Raw genomic sequence first — 24,022 nt, 5'->3', positions numbered from 1 at the left:
GCAGGTAGCTGGACAATAGACGTGCATAGAAGAAAGGTAGAGAGAGAATGTATTTCTTAGTTAGGTTGGCTGTATCACAACTGGCCATGATTGGTTGAAATTTCAGTTTAATCCAACAGAAAAGACAAAACGAAACAAAACAAAAAACAAAAATACAATAATTATTATTATGTATCACATCCGACCGTGATTGGGAGTCCCATTGGGTTAGGGTTAAATAAAAACAGAAATAAATGTTTTGGCCCTTACAAATATTATTTGACCCTTTATTCATATTACAATCGCTCACTTTCATAAAAAAAAACAACAACGAAATAACCTCAAGTATCGTTAATATATTATCTTATAATATTAAAAGTGGTATAGGTCTTATTTATTTAAAGAGCATGTTGAAATTAGAAGGAGTAGGATTTAAAGCAATAGCCTACAACTATTTTAGCACCGCTTCGTGCTGCGCTGAGACAAGCATGGGGACTGGTCTTGATAAATCAATGAGATTTTTATTTTTACTGAATCTCCGTTTGGCTATTGGTTAGACTACAATTATAGTGTTGAAATGTTATGTTCTTAGTGTAACCTTTATTTAACTAGGCAAGTCAGTGAAGAACAAATTCTTATTTACAAGGACAGCCTACTCCTTACTCCCAATCAGGGGAAGAACCCCGGTCTCCTGCGTGCCCACACAACACAGGGATTCTTTAGCTGAATGGCCCAGTACTGTAGCCTACTCCCGACCGTCACGTTGTACATCACCATATTTTCATCATCCATATTTATTTAAAAAGCATATTGAAGTTAGAAGCAATAGGATTTGAAGCAATATTGTTTCACGCTGCTATGAAACAAGCATGGAGACTGGTCTTGATAAATCAGTTAGATTTTTATTTTCACTGAATCTCCATTTGGGTATTGGTTAGACTACAATTAGGGTGTGGAAATGTTATGCCCCTTAGATATGAATTTAGAATCCTCTTATGCTGTTAGTACTGTAGCCTACTCCCGACCGTCACGTTGTACAGCGCCATATTTTCCATTCCATCTGACGGAAACCCTGAGGGTTTTGATTTTTGTTTTTCTTGGAATAGAAACACCATAACATTAATCAAATTAATTAAGCTAGATTTCTTCAAATCAACCCCATAAACTATGTTCATAGCGGCAGGGTAGCCTAGTGGCTAGAGAGTTGGACTATTAACCGAAAGGTTGCAAGTTCAAATCCCCGAGCTGACAAGGTACACATCTGTCGTTCTGCCCCTAAACAGGCAGTTAACCCGCCGTCATTGAAAATAAGATTTTGTTCTTAACTGACTTGCCTAGTTAAATAAAGGTACAAAAAAAAAGGTTTTCAATTCTCTAGCCATTGTTGAAGACTATCAAATGCTTCTCAAAGATGCCCTCTGGTGGTCAAACTAGCACTAACTTGCATTAATGGTAAAAATGACTGACAATTAAATAACGTGCCATAGAATTCTGCAGCAGCCTGCAATGTGTGCTGCAGTATGACAAACCTTTTAAAGGAGAAATCACTGTAGTCACCTGGAACACATAACAATTAACAGGTGTGTCTTCTTAAATGAGTTTGAGCCAAGGTGTGTGTGTGTGGGGGGGGGAATATTATGGCAAAAACAGCTCAAATAAGAAAAGACACATGTCGTTCATTATTACTTTAAGACATGAAGATCAATCAATACGGAAAATTTCAAGAACTTTCTTCAAGTGCAGTCACAAAAACCATCAAGCGCTATGATGAAACTGGCTCTCATGAGGACCGCCACAGGAATGGAAGACCCAGAGTTACCTCTGCTGCAGAGGATAATTTCATTAGAGTTACCAGCCTCAGAAATTGCAGCCCAAATAAATGCTAAAAAGATTTCAAGTAACATACACATCAACATAAACTGTTCAGAGGTGAACGTGTGAATCAGGCCTTCATGGTCAAATTGCTGCAAAGAAACCACTACTAAGGACACCAATAAGAAAAATAAATTTGCTTGGTCCAAGAAACACGCGCAATGGACCAAAGTTGTCCTTTGGTCTAGAGCACAAATTTGAAATTTTTGGTTCCAATCGCCGTGGCTTTGTGAGACGTGGTGTGGGTGAACGGATGATCTCTGCATGTGTATTTCCCAATGTAAAGCATGGAAGAGATGGTGTTGTGGTGTGAGGGTGCTTTGCTGGTGACTGTCTGTGATTTATTTAGAATTCAAGACAGACTTAACCAACATGGCTACCACAGCAATCTGCAGCGATACGCCATCCCATCTGGTTTGGCTTAGTAGGACTATGATATGTTTTTCAAAAGGACAATAACCCAACACATGTCCACTGTGTAAGGGCTATTTGACCAACAAGTAGAATGATGGAGTGCTGCATCAGATGAGCTGGCCTCCACAATCCCCGACATCAACCAAATGGAGATGGTTTGGGATGAGTCGGACTGCAGAGTGAAGGAAAGCAGCCAACAAGTTCTCAGCATATGTGCGAAATCAAGACTGCTGGAAAAGCATTCCAGGTGATGCTGGTTGAGAGAATGCCAAAAGTGTGTAAAGCTATCATCAAGGCAAAGGGTGGCTATTTGAAGAATCTCAATTATAAAATATATTTAGATTTGTTTAACACTTTTTTGGTTACTACATGATTCCATAGTTTTGATGACTTCACTATTATTCTAGAACACCTACTCATTCAAAACCCTTGAATGAGTAGGTGTTCTAAAACCTTTGACCGGTTGTGTACGCCAATTAGGAATGAGGGGGATGATTAGGTGCCAATGATGGAGTGTGGCCAGGTTGGAAATTTAGCAATTACACCCCTAGTCTTACAATAAGTGCCAAGGGATGTTGAATTTTAACGTCCCGTCCAAAAGACAGCACCCTACACAGGGCGATGTCCCCAAGGTTTGAAATGATTATGATTTAGTCAAATCTAATATCTGTTTAGACTTCTTGCGGTCAATTTACAGTCTAAAGATATTCGTTTTATTATGTTCCGGCCCCCGACCATCTGCTCAAGAAAGATTGGCTGGAGGCTGAATCTAGATGATCCCTGGTCTATAATATAAAGACAGAATGTGTATTTAATTTACCCATCTCCATCTGGCTTTCGGGGTCACCTCTTTTTTTGTTGTTGTAAAGATTATAATTTAAAAAAATGGATGCTGCTGAGTTTTAAAAACAGCCTATCACTCGAATATCGTAGCTTTAAAATCAGTGCACGCACGAGCACTCTCTCGCAGTCTTTTTCTCTCTCCATCAATTCCATTCAAATTGCATCCAAAATAGATCATCACGTTCTACTGATATATAGCCCTATATATCAATGTCCTAGCCTACCTCTTTCAGGTAATCCATTCAATTCAGTATTAGTCTTATAATGATCTAATTAATGATGAGTTATGCATAATAAGCTTCTAACTGATAGCCTCTGTCTCTTGAGCAATATGCATTTACCTGTGCTCCGCTGGCCTCTCCTTAAAAAACACACCTTAGCTCTTGGAGTCCCATGCAGGAAAAGCTAGACTAGAATAGCGTGCAGGACATTTTTAGCATTTCTTATACCAAAAGACGATTGTTTGCTGAATGTTAAAAACAGCAGCCAATAGGAAATCACAGGTACTTTGAAAGAAGAGCGAACATGCAATGGCTTTAGGCTATAGCAGTTATTTATTCAGACCCCTAACTATTGAATCGTGAAGAGAAGTTAAAGCCTTCTCCATCTAATTCTAGTCCTATAATATTCAAGGATGTCGTTTGAATGATGGAGATAAGGACAACGGACCTGATTTCATTTAACTGTTGAAAGCAAGGATGGAATGAAGCAATAATAAACAGTGAAAGAGCCTACTAGACTAATAACATTAAGGGAAATATTATGAAAGGTATACATGCGTCAGCCTACTAATTATATAAATAGGCCCTATTATCTTTCAAAATGAAAATAAAATTTGCTAGCCTATCCTTGTAACTTTGTAGGCCGCATGTGCTGCACCAGAATCCCATGTTCTTTCTCTCCGTGCTTAATCATGGTTTGAACAGTGCATAATTCCAGTCCATATAATACAATATAGTACAGTAATACAGTTCACACCGAAAAGGATTAGCCTACTGGAGCTACAGTAGTTTCATTTATTTACACAAAAGAGCCTATACCCAGCTACATCTATGGGCTTTTATGTTTTTTCTGTTGTGCGTAATTTTTTTTTTTTTTATTTCACCTTTATTTAACCAGGTTGAGAACAAGTTCTCATTTACAACTGCGACCTGGCCAAGATAAAGCATAGCAGTGTGAACAGACAACACAGAGTTACACATGGAGTAAACAATTAACAATTCAATAACACAGTGGAAAAAAAAGAGAGTCTATATACATTGTGTGCAAAAGGCATGAGGAGGTAGGCGAATAATTACAATTTTGCAGATTAACACGAGTGATAAATGATATACTTCCGGCGCCGACAGAGATGGCCGCCTCGCTTCGCGTTCCTAGGAAACTATGCCGTTTTTAGTTTTTTTACGTGTTATTTCTGACATTGGTACCCCAGGTCATCTTAGGTTTCATTACATACAGTCGAGAAGAACTACTGAATATAAGAGCAGTGTCAACTCACCATCAGTACGACCAAGAATATGACTTTCGCGAAGTGGATCCTGTGTTCTGCCTTTCACCCAGGACAACGGAATGGATCCCAGCCTGCGACCCAAAAAAATGACTTTGTAAAAGAGGGAAACGAAGCGGTCTTCTGGTCAGACTCCGGAGACGGGCACATCGCGCACCACTCCCTAGCATATTTCTCGCCAATGTCCAGTCTCTTTACAACAAGGTTGATGAAATCCGAGCAAGGGTAGCATTCCAGAGGGACATCAGGGACTGTAACGTTCTTTGCTTCACGGAAACATGGCTCACTCGAGAGATGCTATCGGAGTCGGTGCAGCCAGCTGGTTTCTCCACGCATCGCGCCGACAGAAACAAACATCTTTCTGGTAAGAAGAGCGGCGGGGGCGTATGCTTTATGGTTAAAGAGACGTGGTGTGGTCACAACAACATACAGGAACTCAAGTCCTTCTGTTCACCTGATTTAGAATTCCGCACAACCAAATGTCGACCGCATTATCTACCAAGGGAATTCTCTTAGATTATAATCACAGCCGTATATATTCCCCCCCAAGCAGCGACATCGATGGCTCTGAACAAACTTTATTTGACTCTTTGCGAACTGGAATCCACATATCCTGAGGCTGCCTTCATTGTAGCTGGGGATTTTAACAAGGCTAATCTGAAAACAAGACTCCCTAAATTGTATCAGCATATCGATTGCGCAACCAGGGCTGGTAAAACCTTGGATCATTGCTATTCTAACTTCCACGATGCATATAAGGCCCTCCCCCGCCCTCCTGACCACGACTCCATTTTGTTGCTCCCTGCCTACAGACAGAAGCTAAAACAAGAAGCTCCCACGCTGAGGTCTGTTCAACACTGGTCCGACCAATCTGATTCCACGCTCCAAGACTGCTTCCATCACGTGGACTGGGATATGTTTCGTATTGCGTCAAACAACAACATTGAAGAATACGCTGATTCGGTGAGCGAGTTCATTAGAACGTGCGTTGAAGATGTCATTCCCATAGCAACAATTAAAACATTCCCAAACCAGAAACCATGGATTGATGGCAGCATTCGCGTGAAACTGAAAGCGAGAACCACTGCTTTTAATCAGGGCAAGGTGACCGGAAACATGACCGAATACAAACAGTGTAGCTATTGCCTCCGCAAGGCAATCAAACAAGCTAAGCGTCAGTATAGAGACAAAGTAGAATCGCAATTCAACGGCTCAGATACAAGATGTATGTGGCAGGGTCTACAGTCAATCACGGATTACAAAAAGAAAACCAGCCCAGTCACGGACCAGGATGTCTTGCTACCAGGCAGACTAAATAACTTTTTTGCCCTCTTTGAGGACAATACAGTGCCACTGACATGGCCCGCAACCAAAACATGCAGACTCTCCTTCACTGCAGCCGAGGTGAGTAAAACATTTAAACGTGTTAACCCTCGCAAGGCTGCAGGCCCAGACGGCATCCCCAGCCGCGCCCTCAGAGCATGCACAGACCAGCTGGCTGGTGTGTTTACGGACATATTCAATCAATCGCTATCCCAGTCTGCTTTTCCCACATGCTTCAAGAGGGCCACCATTGTTCCTGTTCCCAAGAAAGCTAAAGTAACTGAGCTAAACGACTACCGCCTAGTAGCACTCACTTCCGTCATCATGAAGTGCTTTGAGAGACTAGTCAAGGACCATATCACCTCCACCCTACCTGACACCCTAGACCCACTCCAATTTGCTTACCGCCCAAATAGGTCCACAGACGATGCAATCTCAACCACACTGCACACTGCCCTAACCCATCTGGACAAGAGGAATACCTATGTGAGAACGCTGTTCATCGACTACAGCTCAGCATTTAACACCAAAGTACCCTCCAAACTCATCATCAAGCTCGAGACCCTGGGTCTCGACCCTGCCCTGTGCAACTGGGTACTGGACTTCCTGACGGGCCACCCCCAGGTGGTGAGGGGAGGTAACAACTTCTCCACCCCGCTGATCCTCAACACTGGGGCCCCACAAGGGTGTGTTCTGAGCCCTCTCCTGTACTCCCTATTCACCCACGACTGCGTGGCCACGCACGCCTCCAACTCAATCATCAAGTTTGCGGACGACACAACAGTGGTAGGCTTGATTACCAACAATGACGAGACGGCCTACAGGGAGGAGGTGAGGGCCCTCGGAGTGTGGTGTCAGGAAAATAACCTCACACTCAATGTCAACAAAACTAAGGAGATGATTGTGGACTTCAGGAAACAGCAGAGGGAACACCCCCCTATCCACATCGATGGAACAGTAGTGGAGAGGGTAGTAAGTTAAGTTCCTCTGCGTACACATCACAGACAAACTGAATTGGTCCACCCACACAGAAAGCATCGTGAAGAAGGTGCAGCAGCGCCTCTTCAACCTCAGGAGGCTGAAGAAATTTGGCTTGTCACCAAAAGCACTCACAAACTTCTACAGATGCACAATCGAGAGCATCCTGTCGGGCTGTATCACCGCCTGGTACGGCAACTGCTCCGCCCACAACCGTAAGGCTCTCCAGAGGGTAGTGAGGTCTGCACAACGCATCACCGGGGGCAAACTACCTGCCCTCCAGGACACCTACACCACCCGATGTCACAGGAAGGCCATAAAGATCATCAAGGACAACAACCACCCGAGCCACTGCCTGTTCACCCCGCTATCATCCAGAAGGCGAGGTCAGTACAGGTGCATCAAAGCTGGGACCGAGAGACTGAAAAACAGCTTCTATCTCAAGGCCATCAGACTGTTAAACAGCCACCACTAACATTGAGTGGCTGCTGCCAACACACTGACTCAACTCCAGCCACTTTAATAATGGGAATTGATGTAAAATATATCACTAGCCACTTTAAACAATGCTACTTAATATAATGTTTACATACCCTACATTATTTCTCATATGTATACGTATGTACTGTATTCTATATCATCTACTGCATCTTTATGTAATACATGTATCACTAGCCACTTTAAACTATGCCACTTTGTTTACATACTCATCTCATATGTATATACTGTACCATTTACTGCATCTTGCCTATGCCGCTCTGTACCATCACTCATTCATATATCTTTATGTACAAATTCTTTATCCCTTTACACTTGTGTGTATAAGGTAGTAGTTTTGGAATTGTTAGTTAGATTACTCGTTGGTTATTACTGCATTGTCGGAACTAGAAGCACAAGCATTTCGCTACACTCGCATTAACATCTGCTAACCATGTGTATGTGACAAAAAATGTTTGATTTGATTCGATCAGATGGTCATGTACAGATATTGGTGTGCAAAAGAGCAGAAAAGTAAATAAATATAAACAGTATGGGGATGAGGTAGGTAAAATTGGGTGGGCTATTTACCGATAGACTATGTACAGTAGCCTACAACATATACAGTATTTAATGGATAATGGCACAATCATTTGGGCTTTTTTGGGCTTGGGCTCATTAAATATATTTAATGTATGGCTCATAAGACTCCGCTAGCATCAGGCTTGAATTTTCGATCAAAGCTCTAATCAAATCCAGACATAGGCCTATTTATATGCTTTATAATGCTTTTTAATGACACTTACGGTTTTGGCGGGAAATACCAGGTTAACCGGGGGAAAAGTGATTTATTCTCAGGATGGAACATTTGTAAAATACCCTTGTCTCTAACTGAAAAATTCCTTTCACATGAATTCAGGAATAATTATAGCGAGCTCCTTCTCTAACGGATACCATATACGGTCATGTAAAACTGAGTCATTATCAGTTACTCACAGCTCTGCAGTTGCATCTTACAGCGCTGCGTATCCATGGGAAACAGGGTCAGGTCCAGGGGACAGGATAGAGTGACAGACAACCTGGGAACAGAAAATGCAGAACCACAATTATGCAAATAAATGGAATTATCGTCTGTTAGTTGCAATTGTTTCTTAAATGGTATAGACTGGTCAAACTGATGTGAAAAATATATAAAAAAATGTCCGTGTCCTTGATTTTAAGTATGAGCTAGATGGAGATAGAGCTGCTGGGGATTCAGACTTCTAAAACTCTTTCCCCCAAAATCTGTTCATGAATACCGCAAAGCTACATTATTCAGCAGAATGTGGGCCTCTATTTCATCATTTCAGAGACAATGGAGAGTGCTGAATGATTGAAAATGACGGTTCCTCCTGCTCTTAAAAGCTTTTTTGTCGGCTCCGGGAATAAATTCTCAATGCAAGCGACGCCTTTGTTGTGCGTGAGCAGAGACGGAGTTGCATATTTATTTCCCAGCCTTCCAGTTGCACATGAAAGCTTTGTTTTTGGGTGCTCCAGACTCTAGAGGTATGCAACACCACTGAAAAGGGTGGTGTTACTTTAGTGTTTTTACAGCTTTCTCCATCCAATCCTGTGTATACACAGTACACACATTACAGTAGATCATCACAAACACAGTAAGCTTAGGGAGTGACTCCGAGCTTTTAGCCCTGAGTGACATGAAAATGCATGTGTGGGGCATCCAATATGGGATCGGAATTACGCAGTCACGCAGCCAAGCTTCAGTACTTGAGAGTGTGAGAGGTTCAAAAGTAAACATCATACTGTAGTTACAACAGCTAATGCCACCTTGTCAGGTGATAAGGAATACTAATGTCATGTCTAGACTAACCTAACATAGCAGGCGTAAAAGAAGCGACTGAAACTAGATCCCCAACATACTGGTCTTGACAAGAAGACAAATGTTAGAGGTTCGCTTCTGCGCTGTTCAACCAATCTAGTAAATTTGTTGTTAAGATGGAGTGTCGCCTTGTTAACGTCCAAAAGTAGAAGTCGTGTCACAGGCTCCCATTACATTTCCCCCAAAAACCGGAACATCCGGTTGTTGGGGACTCAGCAGAGGCTAAGTCTTGACAGATGGGGAGCAAGTAGAGGGAGAACTGACTGGGGAGATGAACATTGGACTGTATTAGTGGGGGAAAGCATTTTTAATGTGCTAATCTTTGGGCTGGGTGAAGCGGAGTGGAGTACTGTGGGAAAATACAAACTAGCAGTGAGAGAAGAAAAAGAGAGTGGGTGAGGGAAGACCACCCAGCTAGTAGAGTAGTTGTAACCAGCTGGTAGAGTGGAAATGGTGGGCATCTGAAGGGGGGGGGTGCTTTCAATAATGTGTGTCTGTGTGTGTGTTAGTGGTGCGCGGGTCAGCCGTTTGCTCATCCACACCTGCCCGCAATTGCTAATAACCCATCCACAACCACCCGACTATGTACTATGTGATGAAGGGAAAATGAGGCCCGTACCAAACCTTATCCCGCTAATACAACTGACTAGGTATCCCCTTTCCTTTCCCTTCCCTTAATAGAGAACATGTGCTGTAGGTTACAGTCAGAGACAGCAGAACAATTTGACAGATTAAGAGGTTTCTGATTCTAATTTCCAACATTTGGTAGGCTTTGTGTTTAGTCAACTTGCCTATAACTAGATACATACAGCTTATCTTCTGCCAATATACAGTATGTTGCCGTAGAAAACGAAATAAACCCTTGCTCAATGCTTCAATATAGTTGACATTGGTTCTGTCGTCTCTGCTTCTTTCGTGGAGCAAAAACACTTACGGACCATGGTCAAAATGCAATTGCATTAAAAGAAAATCGAAATCGAAAATTAAAATTTCTTTTAAAAAACTGGAAAGAATTGTCAAAATGTCCATATATCATCAGTTTGACCAGTTTTAAGGAAAATAGAAAGCATGAAAACATCCCAACATGTTTCTGATAAGATTGTCAGTTCAGCTGTGATTAATAGGCCTATTTATGTGGTTGAAATACTATTAGCTTTTATACTGAACAAAAATAAACAACAATTTCAAAGATTTTACTGAGTTACAGTTCGTATAGAAGGAAAATCAGAAATACCGCCCCCCCCCCGTAAATGCCAAATTAAATGTTTCATCCCCCTCTTCCCCATAGGACGATTAGCAATACACATGTATGCTTCAAGTTCAACAAGTCTCTCTTCTAAAATACATAAATGTAACACTCACCTCATACTGATGAGTACGTCACCATTGCGGAAGATGAAGAGGAGAATGTTCTCCTGGGTGACGTCGTGGAAGTTGGCACTCTTCTCGTTAGCGAAGAACAGATCAGGTTTCCACAGGCATTTGAACATCTTTGGATCCACGGTGAGCGAGTCAGACTTAAAGTCCCGAGGTAGCTTGAGTCTGGGATCGTTCCATCGCTACCTCAGGAAGATGTTCACTCTGTAATCCTGTTATGTTCACAGTTGGGAACACAAAAACATGGTAAAACCTTAGTCTTGTGGTTGTTGTCAGTAATGGAGAGATTTGTCCTTGAATGTTTGCAAGTTTAAAATATTTAAGCTAAATCCAGGCAAAAAGACAACAGAGAAATCCAGGACACAAAAGACCTGGCCCACAGCTATGCTAACCAATAGCTGAGCTAACGTTATGGATCAATGTAAAGTTCATATATTACCCTAAATACCGTAAACTCAGCAAAAAAAGAAACGTCCTCTCACTGTCAACTGCGTTTATTTTCAGCAAACTTAACATGTGTAAATATTTGTGTGAACATAACGAGATTCAACAACTGAGACATAAACTGAACAAGTTCCACAGAAATGTGACTAACAGAAATGGATTAATGTGTCCCTGTACAAAGGGGGGGGGGGGGGTCAAAATCAAAAGTAACAGTCAGTATCTGGTGTGGCCACCAGCTATATTAAGTACTGCAGTGCATCTCCTCCTCATGGACTGCACCAGACTTGCCGTGAAATGTTATCCTACTCTTCCACCTGCAAGTTCCCTGACATTTCTGGGGGGGAATGGCCCTAGCCCTCACTCTCTGATCCAAAAGGTCCCAGGCGTGCTCAATGGGATTGAGATCCAGGCTCTTCGCTGGCCATGGCAGAACACTGACATTCCTGTCAGGAAAACACACATATTGAGCAGTATGGCGTGGCATTGTCATGCTGCGGGGTCATGTCAGGATAAGACTGCAGGAAGGGTACCACATGAGAGAGGAGGATGTCTTCCGTGTAACGCACAGCGTTGAGATTGCCTGCAACGACAACAAGCTCTGTCCGATGATGCTGTGACACACCGCCCCAGACCATGACACCTCCAAAACGATCCCACTCCAGAGTACAGGCCTCGATATAACGCTAATTTCTTTGACGATAAACGCAAATCCAACCATCACCCCTGGTGAGACAGAACCGCAACTTGTCAGTGAAGAGCAGTTTTTGCCATTTTGCCAGTCTTGTCTGGTCCAGCGACGATGGGTTTGTGCCCATTGGCGACATTGTTGCCGGTGATGTCTGGTGAGGACCTGCCTTACAACAGGCCTACAAGCCCTCAGTCCAGCCTCTCTCAGCCTATTGCGGACAGTCTGAGCACTGATGGAGGGATTGTGTGTTCCTGGTGTAACTCGGGCAGATGTTGTTGCCATCCTGTACCTGTACCGCAGATGTTATGTTCGTATGTACCAATCCATGTGGTCTGCCACTGCGAGGACGATCAGCTGTCCATCCTGTCTCCCTGTAGTGCTCTCTTAGGCGTCTCACAGTACGGACATTGCAATTTATTGCCCTGGCCACATCTGCAGTCCTCATTCCTCCTTGCAGCATACCTAAGGCATGTTCACTCAGATGAGCAGGGAACCTGGGCATCTTTCTTTTGGTGTTTTTCAGAGTCAGTAGAAAGGCCTCTTTGATGTCCTAAGTTTTCATAACTGTGACCTTAATTGCATACCGTCTGTAAGCTGTTAGTGTCTTAACGACCATTCCACAGGTGCATGTTCATTCATTGTTTATGGTTCATTGAACAAGCATGGGAAACAGTGTTTAAGTCCTTTACAATGAAAATCTGTGAAGTTATTTGGATTTCTACTAATTATCTTTGAAAGACAGGGTCCTGAAAAAGGGACATATCTTTTTTTGCTGAATTTGTCGTCCTGCTAATAACGGAGTTAATAATATATATGTGAGAATATCCAATGGGCTTTTATATAATTCTAAATTAATAATAGCCACTTAGTTAAAAAATAACAAGATTTTGGAGATTTCGTTTTCAAATAACATAAAATGAGCAAGAAAAAAGGCCATTCAAGAACATGGGGTGAGACGTCTCTAACTTCTAAATAAAGCCAGTTTGTTATTTTGAATTATTTATTTCTGTTTTTTAAAACCTACAGTCATCTCATGGATCTCCCAGTCGAGGCCGGCACAGATTGTTGAACCAGAATCTGCAGCAACAAGTAGTCAGACTTGCTCTGATTAATATTTGACAAGCAAACCTGACTTTCTGGAGTTAAATGTCAAAAAAGTGTGATTACTATTCATCATTAGTCAATTGGAAGTGTTAACAGGTAGTTCAGACTGCTAACAACATGGCTGACTTCTTCCCACGAACTCTACCAACTGATTACAAACAAGAATTGGGCTGCCTTTACACAGGCAGACCAATTCTGATATTTTATTTATTAACTGGTCTTCTGAAGAATATCGGATATGAAAACATCTGATGTGATTGGTCAAAAGACCAATTAATGGGAGAATAAAAAAAATCAGAATTGGGCTGCCTGTGTAAACATAGACCAAGTTACTTCAACATGATATTCTTAGGTTCTACAGATGCAGAGAAAGGCTGATTGTATTTCTATTTAGAGCAATCAATACAATGGTAACATGAAATGAACTGTTTAGGTAGGGGTGTTGCAATGATTCAAAGGGTTATCAATACAGCAACAAGGAATGATGCAAAAGCCTAATTAAGAGCTCAGACCATAATTGTTTACGAGAACATTTCACTCAGTGACGCTTTATGTAACATTCTGTTGTGGTGTATGCCAAATTCTGTTGAAGAGCAGGTGTAGGGAGGGGCTATTAGTGCAAAACATGGAGACGGATGTCCTGTCAAATAATCTCCAAACACACTAGCTGTGTCTATGTGTGTGTGCCTTGTTAATTTTTTTATCAGTTTAATTAACAGTTTTTTTTAACCATCTTCATTAACAGTATAAATTCATAAACAAAATGTCCGATAGTTCTTCAGCTGTAGGGTATTCAATGCGGCAAGCGGGTGGTTTGATTTATTATGATTTTTTCTTTTGAGGGGGAGCTCACTCAATATACTTTAAAATGACTAAAACCAATTCGAAACTGTGTAGAAATGATAATGGACCTACATTTATACTGTGTCCAGCTCACTAATAATCACCTAAATTAGAGCTAGACAGTCAGGGAGTATCGAAAACTGACAGAGAGGAAATACACATGATCAAAAGTATGTGAACACCTGCTCGCTGAACGTCACATTCCAAAATCATGGGCATTAATATGGAGTTGGTCCCTCCTTTGCTTCTATAACAGACTCCATTAGATGTTGGAACATTGCTGTGGGGACTTACTTCCATTCAGCCACGTGAGTTCGGGCACTGATGTTGGGCGATTAGGCCTAGATCGCAATCAGCATTCCAATTCAACCCAAAGGTGTTTGATGGGGTTGAGGTCAGGGCTCTGTGCAGGCCAGTCAAGTTCTTCCACACTGTATGGACCTCGTTTTGTGAATGGAAGCATTGTTATGCTGAATCAGGAAAGGGCCTTCTCCAAACTCGCCGGTCCCATTCTGTGAGCTGGTGTGGCATACCACTTCTTGGCTGAGCCATTGTGGCTCCTAGACATTTCCACTACACAATAACAGCACTTACAGTTTGACCGGGGCAGCTCTAGCAGGGCAGAAATTTGACGAACTGGCATTCTATGACGGTGGCACATTGAAAGTCACAGAGCTCTTCAGTAAGGCCAATCTACTGCCTATGTTTGTCTATGGAGATTGCATGGCTGTGTGTACAGTTGTATAAACCTGTCAGCAATAGTTGTGGCTGAAATTGCAAATCCAATCATTTGAAGGGGTGTCCACATACACTATATATACAAAAGTATAACCAATTTTCAGTGTGGCCCTCGTTGAAGACCGAATGCGGCGCCTGGGGCAAAGTTTGTTTGACACCTCTGCAATACATTATGGCCTTAACTTCTTGACCATACTTGAGACGCAGACGTCTCAAGTATGCCCCTGGAAATGCAAATGCGCTACGCTAAATGCTAAATGTACTCGTTACAACTCAATCTTTGATCAAAATTCACAAGCAGGGTATTGAATTAAAGCTACACTCGTTGTGAACCTAGCCAGCAAGTCAGATTTTTAAAATGCTTTTCGGCGAAAGCATCAGAAGCTACTATTTTATAGTATGCACCCCCCAAAATGCCAGCACGACACGTAAACAACAGATTTTGCGGTAGCCGGCGCTACCCAAAACGCAGAAATAAAATATAAAACATTCCTTACCTTTGACGAGCTTCTTTCTTGGCACTCCTATATGCCCCATAAACATCACTATTGGGTCTTTTTTTCGTTTAAATCGGTCCATATATACCCAAAATAGCTTTGTATGGAAGCTGTGTCATTCAGAAAAAATCATCGTTTTTAAACGCTGTCTTCACTTGCAAAACAATGGCTTCTAATATCTTCCTCAACTGCATCCGGGTGAAGACTGGGAAAATGGAGGTCAGATAGATGGATTTTCCAACAATTAATTCAATTGAAAATGAGGACAATGGCGCCATCGTGCGGAATTTGTATGAATTTCAGGCAGATCGATATTAAATTCTGTTCTCTTTTAACAACTGGTGGAAGTGACTTATGGAAATTATTTTTAGCTTTCAGAGAGCAGTTTTTCTTGCGTTTTTCAATGAAACACACGATCTGTTATAGTCACAGCCGTGATTTAACCAGTTTTATAAACTTCAGAGTGTTTTCTATCCACACATACTAATCATATGCATATACTATATTCCTGGCATGAGTAGCAGGACGCTGAAAAGTTGCGCGATTTTTAACAGAATTTTCGAAAAAGGAGGGGGTAGAAGTAAGATTAAAGGTCCAATGCAGCCGTTTTTATCTCAATATCATATGTGAGCCATTCAAACATAAAGCATATTTTAATAAAAAAATAAACACATTTGGGCAGAAATGCCTCCTGGAACATGTGAACTTTCAAGTGCCTTAATGTTGGGGCTAGGGTGGCACAAGGAGTTCCCTAAAGGGAACACGCCCTCCCATTCAGCTGAAAAGAAAAACATATTATTTAGAAATATTTAACTTTCACACATTAACAAGTCCAATACAGCAAATGAAAGATAAACATCTTGTTAATCTACCCATCGTGTCTGATTTTTAAAATGTTTTACAGCGAAAACACAACATATATTTATGTTAGATGACCACCAAATTCAAAAACACACAGCGACATTTCACAGTCACAAAAGCATAAATATAGATAAAATGAATCACTAACCTTTGATTATCTCCATCAGATGACACTCATAGGACATCATGTTATACATGTATTGTGTGTTTTGTTCGATAATGTGCATATATATATATATATATATATATAAAAATCTCAGTTTACATTGGTGCGTTACGTGCAGTAATGTTTTGATTCCAAAAAATCCAGTGATTTTGCAGAAATACTCACAACAAACATTGATAAAAGATGCAAGTGTTATTCACAGAATTAAAGATAAATGTATCCTCTATGCAACCGCTGTGTCAGATTTTTCTTTTTTTTACTTTACGGAAAAAGAATCAGCTGAGAACGGCGCTCAGAACCCAAAGAAATAGACGCCATTTTGGCATCAACAGAAGCTACAAAAAACACTATAAATATTCACTTACCTTTGAATATCTTCATCAGAAGGCAGCTCCAGGAATCGCAGTTCGACAATAAATGACTGATTTGTTCCATAAAGTTCCAAAAAGCCCATAATTTGGCCACTTGCTGTTAGCTTGTTCAGCCCAGCATTCAACCCTCAAAAAGCATGAGCAATTCCTCCAGTCAAAAACTCAAAAAGTTCCGTTACAGGTCGTAGAAACAAGTCAAATGATGTATGCAATCCATATTTAGGATGTTTTAAACATTAATCAGCAATAAGGTTCCAACCGGAGAATTTCAATGTCTGAAGAAAAGCATAGGAACGGGAGGACACTCTCTTGTGATCGCGCGTAATGAGACAGAGGATTTCTGCCAGACCACCCACTCAAAGAGCTATTATGAGCCCCACCATGCTCATCCATATCTAAGGTGGACATCCAATGGCACTGTTTTCTAAATTGAGTTCTCACTTCCTGTTTGGATTTCTTCTCAGGTTTTTGTCTGCCATATGAATTCTGTTATACTCACAGACATAATTCAAACAGTGTTAGAAACTTCAGAGTGTTTTCTATCCACCAGTAATAATAATATGCATATATTCCCATCTGGGAAAGAGTAGGAGGCCGTTTACTCTGGGCACGCCTTTCATCCAAAAGTGAAAATGCTGCCCCCTAGCCTCAACAGGATATGCCATCTGAAAATACTAATACAATTGTTAAATTACGAGCCTAGTAAGTTTAGACACGAAAAAAGTCAAGAACCTTCCCGCTAGCCATGATTGGCTGAGATAATGGATGGGCTGAACATGCCGAGAGATGAGTTCAGATTGGTCTGCCATGTAGCATGCTGTCATAACATGAGCTAGACAGTATGTGGAGGTAATCCTTTCGAACGAGGCTTTTTAGAAAATATATCACATAGTAAAACTGCAAAAGTGTTATAAACTTTCAAAGCGGAATTACTTTCCCATTGTTCCTCAAATTGAATGTATGATATACCATGTTCTAGCTCTGAGTCGCTACTTTTATCCATTGTAAAAAACACCATTTCAAAATGGTGAATCGAGCCGGTCAGTCACATATAATTTCCGGGTAAAAATTAAGTACCTTACTGTAATTGTTTTCAATTAAAATGTTCAAAAAGAAACAAAAAATACTGTAACTTCAAAGCAATTTTCTAAAGCAAGAATTTTGCTAGGCCTGTCAGGGAGTGGTCGGAAAGGGGAGGGGAAAACTATCTGTCATTGGCAGAGCCAGCCTGGTGAAGTCAAGGCAGGCTAAAACTTCATCCCACCAAAACAGGCTGAACTTTCAGGTGTTTTTTTCTCCAAAAAGCTCTTACAATAATGGGCATTATCCTCATTTAACAGTATTATTCCAACCAGATAGTGTGGAAATATACAGTATATAAAATAAAGGCAAATAACAATTTTGACTGCACTGGGCCTTTAACAACTTACCATAATAGTATGTTTAACAGGCTTATCTTTAACTATACCCTGACATTAACTTAACCAACATCTGTTGCATTCCAAATTTCACACCTGATTTTTGTATATCTCTAAAGATGAAATGTATTCTCCACGGCCGGGTATCAACCACATGTCTGCCACTATGAATTTGGCAAAGGTTTAACACATCCACCAAGTGTAATCAAAGAGGAAAACTAGAGTCGGAGATGCCTTATAAAACATTGTGGGGATTTATTGTCCACTGCAACATCAAATTAGTCATCCTCTCCAGGCAACTGTGCCTCAAAGTGAAAATGAATGTATTAACTATGGTGGGCGTGCAGCAGAGAGGAGCATTCAGCCGAGGTGTAAATGACCGACTAGTATTTAAAAAGCTCAGAAGCACAGAAGTGCTTTTTGGACCCTTTTTCAAAATGAATTTAGATTTTTTTGTCAATAATAATGTATAAGAACTGTATGAACATACCTTTGTCATATTTTATTGAGTTGTCCATAGGTGTATGTTTTGTCCATTTGCAATATGCTATCATAGGAAGTCTGAAAGTCAAAGACAAAGGTCAGTGAACCATTGCCAAATGCAATACAAAACGTCCAAATGCAATATATAAGTATTGAAAGTGCCAAATCAGAATGTTATGTCCATTTGCCATATATGATCATAGGAAGTCGGCTTCCGAAACAAAAAGTCAGTGAACCATGTCCAAATGGAATTAATACTGCCCAAATGATACAGTGGGGCAAAAAAGTATTTAGTCAGCCACCAATTGTGCATGTTCTCCCACGTATAAAGATGAGAGAGGCCTGTAATTTTCATCATAGGTACACTTCAACTATGACAGACAAAATGAGGAAAAAAATCCAGAAAATCACATTGTAGGATTTTTAATGAATTTATTAGCAAATTATGGTGGAAAATAAGTATTTGGTCACCTACAAACAAGCAAGATTTCTGGCTCTCACAGACCTGTAACTTCTTCTTTAAGAGCCTCCTCTGTCCTTCAGAGGAGTATTAATGTATTAATGGCACCTGTATTAATGGCACCTGTTTGAACTTGTTATCAGTATAAAAGACACCTGTCCACAACCTCAAACAGTCACACTCCAAACTCCACTATGGCCAAGACCAAGAGCTGTCAAAGGACACCAGAAACAAAATTGTATACCTGCACCATGCTGGGAAGACTGAATCTGCAATAGGTAAGCAGCTTGGTTTGAAGAAATCAACTGTGGGAGCAATTATTAGGAAATTGAAGACATACAAGACCACTGATAATCTCCCTCGATCTGGGGATTCACGCAAGATCTCACCCGAGGGGTCAAAATGATCACAAGAACGGTGAGCAAAAATCCCAGAACCACACGGGGGGACCTTGTCAATGACCTGCAGAGAGCTGGGACCAAAGAAACAAAGCCTACCATCAGTAACACACTACGCCGCCAGGGACTCAAATCCTGCAGTGCCCGACGTGTCCCCCTGCTTAAGCCAGTACATGTCCAGGCCCGTCTGAAGTTTGCTAGAGAGCATTTGGATGATCCAGAAGAAGATTGGGAGAATGTCATATGGTCAGATGAAACCAAAATATAACTTTTTGGTAAAAACTCAACTCGTCGTGTTTGGAGGACAAAGAATGCTGAGTTGCATCCAAATAATACCATACCTGCTGTGAAGCATGGGGGTGGAAACATCATGGGTTGGGGCTGTTTTTCTGCAAAGGGACCAGGACGACTGATCCGTGTAAAGGAAAGAATGAATGGGCCATGTATCGTGAGATTTTGAGTGAAAACCTCCTTCCATCAGCAAGGGCATTGAAGATGAAACGTGGCTGGGTCTTTCAGCATGACAATGATCCCAAACACACCGCCCAACGCCCTGGCTTCGTAAGAAGCATTTCAAGGTCCTGGAGTGGCCTACCCAGTCTCCAGATCTCAACCCCATAGAAAATCATCGGAGGGAGTTGAATGTCCGTGTTGCCCAGCAACAGCCCAAAAACATCACTGCTCTAGAGGAGAGCTGCATGGAGGAATGGGCCAAAATACCAGCAACAGTGTGTGAAAACCTTGTGAAGACTTACAGAAAACATTTGACCTATGTCATTGCCAACAAAGGGTATATAACAAAGTATTGAGATAAACTTTTGTTATTGACCAAATACTTATTTTCCACCATAATTTGTAAATAAATTCATAAAAAATCCTACAATGTGATTTTCTGGATTTTTTTTCTCATTTTGTCTGTCATAGTTGAAGTGTACCTGTGATGAAAATTACAGTCCTCTTTCATATTTTTAAGTAGGAGAACTTGCACAATTGGTGGCTGACTAAATACTTTTTTTGCCCCACTGCATATATCACGATGTTAAAAACCTCTTAGAACCACCCATCCCGGATCCGGTATATTTGTCATCAGCAACCGATGAATAGCATAGCGCAACAGTCAAAAAATATTACTAGAAAATATTCTTATTCATGAAATCACAAGTGAAATATAGAGAAACACAGCTTAGCCATTTGTTAATCACCCTGTCGTCTCAGACTTTGAAATGATGCTTTACAGCCAAAGCAATACAAGCGTTTGTGTAAGTTTATCGATAGCCTAGCATAGCATCATGTACACTTAGCATCAGGAAGCTTGGTCACGAAAATCAGAAAAGCAATCAAATTAACCATTTACCTTTGATGATCTTCAGATGTTTTCACTCACGAGACTACCAGTTAGACAGCAAATGTTCCTTTTGTTTCATAAAGATATTTTTTATATCCAAACACCTCCGTTAGTTTGGTGCGTTATGCCCAGGAATCCACCGGAAATAGCGGTCACAACAACGCAGACAAAAATTCAAAATTATATCCATAATGTCGACAGAAACATGGCAAACGTTTCTTTATAATCAATCCTCAAGGTGTTTTTCAAATATCTATTCGATAACATATCAACCTCTCTCTTTTGCACAAAAATCACTCTGAGAGCCCCCACCTGACCACTTACGTAATGTGGTCGTTCACGCTCATTCTTCAAAATAAAGGCCTGATACTATGTCTAAATGCTGTAGACACCTTAGGGAAGCCATAGAAAAAGGAATCTGGTTGATATCCCTTTCAATGGTCAATAGGGATGCGTAGGAACACAGATGTTTCAAAATAAGAGTCACTTCCTGATTGGATTTTTCTCAGGCTTTTGCCTGCAATATCAGTTCTGTTATACTCACAGACAATTACATTTTTGCAAACTTTAGAGTGTTTTCTATCCTAAGCTGTCAATTATATGCATATTCTAGCATCTGGTCCTGAGAAATAGGCCGTTTAATTTGGGAACGTTATTTTTCCAAACTTAAAAATAGTGCCCCCTAGCCCTGAATCAACCTAGGTCTATTTGTCATGTATGATGACAAATAGGGGCCCTACTGGATGGGCACAGGTGGGGGAGGGGGCTCCCTACCCAGCCGTGGACCCCTTGAACCCCCCTAAAGGCATTAAAAAAAATGGGCTCCTGGTAACCTGTTCCGATCACCAGGAGCACGGCTGTCCATTTCCAATATGTTTCAATGGGCATTTACCATCACGAATTTGACATGCTCAAAAATACTGCAGAAATGCGAAACTGACTGGCCCGATGAACTCGGGATGGCCAGGCAGTGATAGTGGTTCCTCTCCATCGCTCGTTGTGTTGATTTCATCATGTTCATTTGTTGATGGTTTTTCACTGTTTAATCATATTGCAAATGTCCAAAAGTCAGCCAGCAAGTCAGCGTCCATCAGTCAATAAAATATGATTCTGACGCCAAATCCACTTTGTCCAATTCGGTTTAGAAGCCAACTATCACATATTTCAGAGCAGGCCCAAAATTCACAGCGCCTTCTGTTTAAACCATAGTAAAAACATAAACCACGTAGTTACGTTCTAGCTACGGGTCCAGTTGACATTATGTGTAGGGCTAGCTGAGGTGACTATGAATCCCGAGTTTCGTCTCGATAGGTCATTTGGAGCCCGAGCAGCGACCTCAATTTGTGCTGAAAAATCCACTTTTTCCGGGCATTGCTACGGTGTCCTTGAATGAGCTATCGGACAGAAATGTTAGGGTCCGTCTCTGCGGGCCGAGGCTGTTTCAATGCACCTAGTCCTGTGACTCTGGGACTTTTCTAAATGTTGTCATTTTCGCGATGGTCAAAATAAATTGAAGTTATTGCAAATGTAAGAGATTGTTTCTCGGTCTGAGTACCTTCTAGAGCCACATAACTCACACTTGAGCTCTAAAACAGGTTTCTAAAGTTTCAGAGCTCTAGGTGTGACGGTTCTTTGATAGTTTGAACGAAGGTAACTTTTGCAGGCTCTGTGTGTCTGTAAGCCCCACACTGTGTCACTCCATCCTTGCTGTGTGTGTGTGTGTGTGTGTGTGTGTGTGTGTGTGTGTGTGTGTGTGTGTGTGTGTGTTTCTTGGAAATCTGATGGGAGAAATGACCGATTTACAGTTCATGAGGGTTGCCTAATCACACATATGAAGTTCTGGAAAGATCTGACTTTAAGTTGTTGGAAAAATTACTTGTGTCATGCACAAAATAGATGTCCTCACCGACTTGCCAAAATTATAGATTGTTAACAAGACATTTGTGGAGTGGTTGAAAAATGAGTTTTAATGACTCCAATCTAAGTGTATGTAAACCTCCGACTTCAACTGTATATCTTTTTTTTTTATATAAAACAAATGAATAATCCAGGGAAGCGTTATTGTGACAGGGTAATGTATACAGGGTAATGTAGGAACCAAAGTGTTGGTCAGTTTTTATTAGAGGACCCTATAACCTTTAGATACTTAATGTAGCTGAAATATTTATGCTTCACACCTATTCCTCTGATTTCGAACAAGTATTGGGCCGCCTGCAGACCAATTTCAAACCCCAAAAATATTTATTTTATAAAGAATGTTTTTGAGAACTCAGTCGGGGTCTCAACTTCCTGTTGAGAGTCAGAATAATACAATACACAATGTGCAATTTAGTCACATCAGTCACTCATTTAGCCCATGTCAACATTTTTATTTTTATGATTGGTACATTGGTTTAGCGCCCAGCTATCTAAACTTGTAATAAGCATGGTCAAATTACCAACCGGGTTGGGGCCCATTGAACATCAGTTATCATATTAAAAACGGTAAACATTTGCCTCTACCCTATAGAAAAATTTGTAGAATTCCAGGAAATTAGCTGTAAAACTTAATTTCTCTCAGCCCCATGGCAAAATGTGCAGGATTAGCATTAGTAGCTAACATGATTTAGTCACAACTTGCTAAGAAAAAACAAACTAGCTGTTTGAAGACCGTAAGAAACACAAACAAATAGTGTAATTATAGAAACCTTGTGGATTTATATTAAAAAGCAAAGTAGAAATAGCATTGTTGTTATCAACATCTTGTTGCATGTACTACATTGACCATGAAGACCAATGACTGTATACGCAGACTGAAGTTGGTCTTGAGTTCAAATAACAACAACTGCGCTCCTTGAGTGACAGGGGGCGGGGCTAGATCTGTGTGTAAAGCGGCATAGAGCGAGAGAGAGAGGGAGCGGAGGACTCAAGTAGCGGAGTAAACTATAAAAATGCACGTTACATGTAGCGTATCACATTTAAACAAACCAAACATTTTAATACCGTTATAGATGGTAAAGTAAAAAAACAAACCAGTCCGTCTATCAATATTGGTATATAGTATACCGCCCAGCCCTATCAAATACACAAGTTTCCTGCAACAGGGTGATCAAATGAAGATCCCTCATCTGTAGGCCCAGAGTGGCTAAGGAACAGATTGTTAACTATTCTGCTCCTCCCATATGTGGAATCAAAAGACGGAAAAGAAAGTAGGTAGGTTATTAAGAAGTTTAAACAGCATTCTCTTTAATGTCTCTAAAAGTGAGTCAGGGTCAAATCTCGTTCTTGAGTATAATATATGTTCATTAGCATTTGGAAACACAGTTCTTTCAACAATTAAGCCATCAGATAAATGAGCCATGAACGCCTCTATTCCAATAACGATCCAATGTTAAATCATCTGATGCATCTTCCCAAACATGTAGGAAGAAGGCTTTTTTTTCCCCAATTCACATATTTTTTAAATTGTATTTTACCTTTATTTAACTAGGCAAGTCAGTTAAGAACAAATTCTTATTTTCAATGACGGCCTAGGAACAGTGGGTTAACTGCCACAGATGTTTACCTTGTCAGCTCGG

The 24,022-nt window shown here is 40.9% G+C and overlaps 1 pseudogene; it reads right to left on the bottom strand.

Moving 5' to 3' along the window:
* The window catches only part of LOC139391012 (glycine receptor subunit beta-like), a 51,414-nt pseudogene that overhangs the window by 17,893 nt on the left and 9,499 nt on the right, over window positions 1–24,022 (bottom strand).

This window comes from Oncorhynchus clarkii, chromosome 31, assembly GCF_045791955.1.
Source record: "Oncorhynchus clarkii lewisi isolate Uvic-CL-2024 chromosome 31, UVic_Ocla_1.0, whole genome shotgun sequence".
Lineage (NCBI taxonomy): Eukaryota > Metazoa > Chordata > Actinopteri > Salmoniformes > Salmonidae > Oncorhynchus > Oncorhynchus clarkii.
This window is presented reverse-complemented; position numbering and strand designations above follow the sequence as displayed.